Here is a 6,247-nt window from a genome sequence, read left to right on the forward strand (position 1 = left end):
CTACCATTGGGATACTCAAGGTGTGAGATTTATCCATATTAAATTGCTCAAGGATCTTTTTAGTATAATTTGATTGATGGAGCAAAATTCCATATGAACAATGCTCGATCCCTAGGCCTAGACAATACTTTGTTTTCCCTAGATCCTTTATTTCAAATTCTCTTTTTAAGTATTCAGTAGCTTTTGTGAGCTCTCAAGAGTCTCAATTAGGTTCATGTCATCGATATATACTACCATAATTGCAAATCCTAATTCTGACTTTTTTTATAAAAACACATGGGCATATAAGATTATTGATGTATCCTTCCTTCATCAAATATTCATTAAGATGATTATACCACATTCGTCCTGATTGTTTCAACCATTATAACAATCTTTGCAATTTTATTGAATACATGTTCCTTTTATTTGCTTTTGGCACTTTGAATCCTTTAGGGGTTTTCGTATAGATATCAGTATCCAGTGCACCATACAAATACGCAATGACAACATCCATGAGATGCATATCAGGTCTTTTTTAGATTAATAAACTAATCAAGTATCGAAATGTGATCACATCCATCACTGGTGAATACATCTCATCAAAGTCAATCCCGTGTCTCTGTAAGAAACCTTGAGCCACTAGTCTAGCCTTATATCTAGCAATCTCATTTTCTTCATTCCGTTTTCTTGTGAATACCCAATTGTACCTTACAGGTTTCACTTTCTTAGGCGTTTAGACTACAGGTCCAAAAACATTATGTTTTGCTAAGGAGGTTAATTCTACTTGAATAGCCTCTTCCCATTTTGGCCAATCATGTCTTTTTCGACATTCATCAATAAAGCGTGGCTCAAACTCATCATTCATAATTTTAGTAGCTACTGTGTATGAGAATATGTTATTGACAATCGTTGTCTCACAATTCCACATTTCTTTGCTATGAGCATAGTTCATAGAGATTTCTTCATTTCTATTTTCTTGTATTCCTTCAAGGGTTTGTTTTCTCTTTAGGGGCTTGTGTCATTTTAGGGATTGTTAACTCTTCTGGAGTTAGTTTAGAAGATGTGGAACTGCCAATTATTCCAATATTGTCAATAGTGGCACCTATTTGATTTTGTGCCTTTCGTCTTCTAAGAACAGTATCCTTGGCTCCAACAGACCTACCACATTTTTGGCATATAATAGATGAATCGATTGTTTCCCACATGGATTTTTCATTGGTAACATCAATCTTTGCTGGTGTATTGACATAAGGAATATATGATCTCGTTATTTTTGTTGCATTTGTAAATGCATCAGGCATTTGGTTGGCAACATTTTACAAATATGTTATTCTTTGCAATTCAATTTTCGATTGACATGTGCAAGAATCTAAATGGGACATAGAATTCACTTTCCAAGAAAGTTCAAGCCTTACTTTAGGAGGCTTTGCCTTTCCCCTTAAATGAGGAAATATTGTCTCATCAAAATGACAATCTGCAAAACTTGCATATAGTAAGAAATTCAAATGCAAGTAATATTGGTTTATTGGACCATATAATTTCATGCATAGAAAAATAAATCCACTTGCAATTCACAAAATGAAGTTTATATTTAAAAAAAGATGATTCTTTTTCTGCAACAATAATTAAAATATTTTGTCCATGTTGGGGATATATAATATGATATCTTTTTCTACTGATTCCAACCTATCTAACCAAATAATGTACCTTTTTAATACTTTATCTTATCTTATAAAAAAGGAATTTAAGTAAAAATTCCAAATTAAAAGGAAAAATGAACAAAAATCCAACCTTTTTCAAAACCAGGAAAGAAAGAAAGAAATTCCTAAAGTTAACAGAAGCTAAAGGGTATTTTTATAATTATAAAAAATAATTATTGATTTATGGTTTTTAAAATAAAAAAGAATCCTAATTCTAAGATAATTCTTGGTACCTTTAATCAATTTCTTCATCGCAAGACCTAGCCCATTCGTCGTCAACAATTATGAGGTCCTCCATCCACAATAGGTGTCGCCGGCAAGAGTCTAAACCACTCTCTCCAATTATCTACTGAATAGTGAAGTTAAAATTTTGATCCTCTGTTAATCCACTATAGTCTTGATACACTTTTTGATGCAGCTAATCACTACTGTTCTGATAGCTCTAAATAGAACTACATTAGGCTAATGTCAAACTACACCATTTGGTGCATAAAACACTCCGGTGATCTTAAGTCTAAGGATCACATGCACCACCATTCGTTAAAGGATTTATTTTACAAACACTGGGGTTACCATCTATGTGGAATCCTCTAATGGGTATGTGTAGTGATTCGCCTATGACAAGTACCCATGTGTTATACCAAGTTGTCGACAAACAACCTTGACAAGTATTGGAAACAAGTATAAGAAGCAAGGTTGTTTCTACAAAGATCAGAAGTTAAGTAGGGTTGTTTTTATAAAGAAATAAAATTGTCACCACAAGGTGCGTTTTGTGTGTTTTTGTATCAGACTATATAATGTCTTTTGTAACTAATATTGTATTAACTCATTGTTTTAATAATAGAACAAGAAACACAGTCTTTCTTCTTTCTCTCTCAATTCATTCATTTTCGTTTATTTTCTTTTCAAGTCCGTCGCTAATCCTTCATGGTATCAGAGCTGTAGACCAGCGTCAATGGCTTCGAATCTTGATTCCTCAAATGTTTCGTCAAAATCTGAAGTTGAGTCAGCTGAAAATGCAAACGCAAACAACTAAGATACTCACTATACACTTCCAACCATATCAGTAAAACTCGTGGAGAAGAATTACAATCAATAGAGGTCGCAAATTTTTCAAGCGTTAGCTTCACACGGTCTCGAAAGCTTTATCACTGGTGAGAGTATCTGTCCATCCATGTTCCTTTTTGAAAAGCGTATTGATTCTGATGAATTAGTGAAGAAACAAAACCCTAAATACCTTAACTGGAAAAGAACAGTTAAGTTTTTAGTTAGTTGGTTGTTTTCGTCAATCTCTGAATCCATGTTCAGACACGTTGCTAAGTGTATCAGTGCGTATGAAATATGGAACACACTAGAATTGCATTTTCAATCAATTTCGAAGGCTAGAACACTTCACTTAAGAAATATGTAGCAGACCACAAAAAAGGATTCTTTAAGCATTAATGAGTATGTCCTGAAAATGAAGGAATTAGGGGATGAGTTAATAGCAAGTGGTGTTAACATTGGAGAAGAAGAGTTGCTCTTGTATATACTGGATGGTCTAGGACCAGAGTACGATGCTGTTATGGTAAATCTGACATATAATAGTAGCAATGCAACTATTCAACAAGCTCAATTCATGCTTCACAAGCATGAAATGAGACTGGAAAGACAACACTCGGCTCTATCAAATTTTCATGAGCACTTAAACTCTGCCCTATTTGCTTCCAAGCAAGAAAATACCACCAACTACTCTAATCCTCTGACTAACTCGTCTGGTCAAAGAATGCTTGTAACATTTCATGGTCAAGCTGGTAGTCATGGACACTCACACAGCCCCAATCTTAATGTTACAAACTCTGGTCCAATGCCTGGGTTAGTATATCCTGCAGCAAGCAGTTTTGATTCTAGACAGAGCAATTATCAAGGAGCAAGTTATGGAAGAACTGGTTACTCACCAAATACACAACACTCTGCTGGACACTTTCAGTTTCAAAACAACTTTGCAAGAGGCAGAGGCAGAGGTAGAAGTTACTTCAAGCCGAGACTAGTATGCCAAGTGTGTGGTAAATCAGGCCACTCTGCTATCCAATGTTACCACCGATTTGATCAGGAGTATCAAGGTTTTGCTGCCAATTCTTACAGCTCTCAGATGCAACCTAATCTGTACAATCCAACAGGTCATTCCTCAACTGTCACTGCTGAACACAATACTGAACCTGCACAAGCCTTAATTGCAGCAAATTACACACAACCTCCACACTACACACAACATTCTGCCAATGCTTTTCACAACAACTTTACATAGTTTCATGATTATTCCACTCCTCTTATGTCTAAGTCAAATGCACCACCTTCTGCAAACTTTCAGTCAGTACAATATCCATAATACTGTCCTGGTCCCTCAACTAATACTGGTCAGTCTGTCAATCTTACACCCAAAATGGCTACCAATGAAGCACCTCAATCTTCAGCAACCTGTTATCAAGTAGTGGCCTCTCCACAAACTCTGCAAGATCAGTCCTGGTATATGGACTCTGGAGCCTCCAATCACATGACTGCAGATGGTTCCAACTTGGTGTTCAAAACTGCTTACTCAGGAAGTTCAAAGGTGCAAGTTGGGAATGGGGAATCCATCCCTATTACTCATACAGGTATGATGCTGGTACCCTCTTATGACATATCTAGATTGATTCATCTTAAGAATATACTATGTGTTCCCAACATTGGAAAGAACTTACTAAGTATTTCTCAAATCACTAAAGATAACAGTGTCATAGTGGAGTTTCATTCTGACCATTGTTTGATAAAGGATAAGTATAGTAGAGCTGTTCTTCTTCAAGGTGCAGTAAAGGATGGATTGTACTAGCTTGAACTGCCACAGTTTGTCAGCCCACTGGTTCATCAGTCATCAAGTTCAGTTTCGTCTCTCCCTGCTGCTGGTCAGGTTTCAGAAACCTTTAATACTCCTATCACAGCTATGGTTAATAAGTGTTCTACTAATGATGTTCAGTTTACTACTGTTATGAATAAATTTACAAATTCAGATTTGTGTATGTTATGGCATGCAAGGCTAGGACATCCCAATGTTAGAACCCTTCATGTCATCTTGGACAAACTGAATGTAAAACACTCCTTGAGCAAAAATAAAATTTATTACATGAATCTTACTTTTATCATTTCACCTCAATTAATTAACTTTTTGGACAAAATTACCCTTGAAATCAAACAAATCCCACCCACTACTCACCGCTGTCGCCAGCCAAACCACCGTCGACCGCCATGGGAAGTCGCGGAAGTCACTTGGAGTCACGGGAGTAGCCCACCATCACCGGGAGGCTTCGATAGGAGTTTCTAGCCATATTGAAGGCAAAAAAGGCCATATCAAGAGCTGGTCTGGCCGAAAATGGCTAGATCTATTCTGGCCATTTTCAGCCCGAACCCTTGGCCTTTATCGGCCATATCTAAATGAGAATGGCTGTTAATAGCCATGGATCTGGCCGTTAATGGCTAGATCTAGTGATATGGCCATTTTCAGCCATCAATATGGCTAGAAATGATCGTATCGAGGCCTCCGGTCACGGTGGGTTGCTCACGACGACTCCAGGCGACTTCTAGCGACTTTCAACAGTGGTTTGCGGTGGCGGTAGGGTGTGGGGGTGATTTTGTAAAATTAAAGTTTATATAAGCGAGGGTGTTTAGCTAAATTTGAAATATTAGGGGTTAAAAAATAATTTAAAAATTAATAATAAAAATAAATTACATTAATATTTAAAAAGAGGCAATTTAGTAATTTGAATAACATACCCACTAATTTATTCCTCCTAACCAAACATATTAATATAACACGTTACCCATTTATTCCAACTAACCAAATATATTTTCTTAAAGATTCTCAATAATCTTCAAGGTAATAAGATCAGTAATCAAACATTTCCAATAATCCAACATCCTTGAACCAAACACACCCTAAAAGTAAGCTCCTTTCTTTTATTGTTCAGCCACTAAGAATCGAATGCTTTTGTTTGGCATTAGCAAGAAAATCCCTTTACCTACCAGAAGAGCCATTTCATCAAGAGTGAAATCCTGAGAAAATCCATTATTGAAGGTTTGCTTATGGAATTGGTGAATGAATGATAGTATCGAATCAATCCGCCATACATAAACAGTAAATGAATATAAAGCAACTTTTCAAACAATAAAACAACATCAGTAGATCAGAAGAAACCATTAAAAAGAATATAAGGGTTTTTTATATTCACGAATGGAAAAAATAAAAACCTCTTCCCTTGAGGAAATTATACTTACTATTAACACCTAAAAATGGCTTCAAAAGCGCAAAAAGTAAAAATGCTTTAAGAGATGATAGTGTTGATGTGCTGAAATGTTGACTTTAAGTTTCGGGTTGCTAATTTGGTTACGTCTCCTTAAAGCTATTAGACCCTTTGCAAAAGCAGAAAAACTAGGTCAGAAGCTCAAACGGTCATTAGCCTGGGACTCAAGTCAGTGGAGGGTTTCAACAAGAAGCTCAAAAGAGGAGCATGAAGATAGTATAATTATAAGGTTTTGAGCAAGTGCTGTGGAGA

Source organism: Pistacia vera, unplaced genomic scaffold (genome assembly GCF_008641045.1).
Source record: "Pistacia vera cultivar Batoury unplaced genomic scaffold, PisVer_v2 Contig116, whole genome shotgun sequence".
Classification (NCBI taxonomy): domain Eukaryota; kingdom Viridiplantae; phylum Streptophyta; class Magnoliopsida; order Sapindales; family Anacardiaceae; genus Pistacia; species Pistacia vera.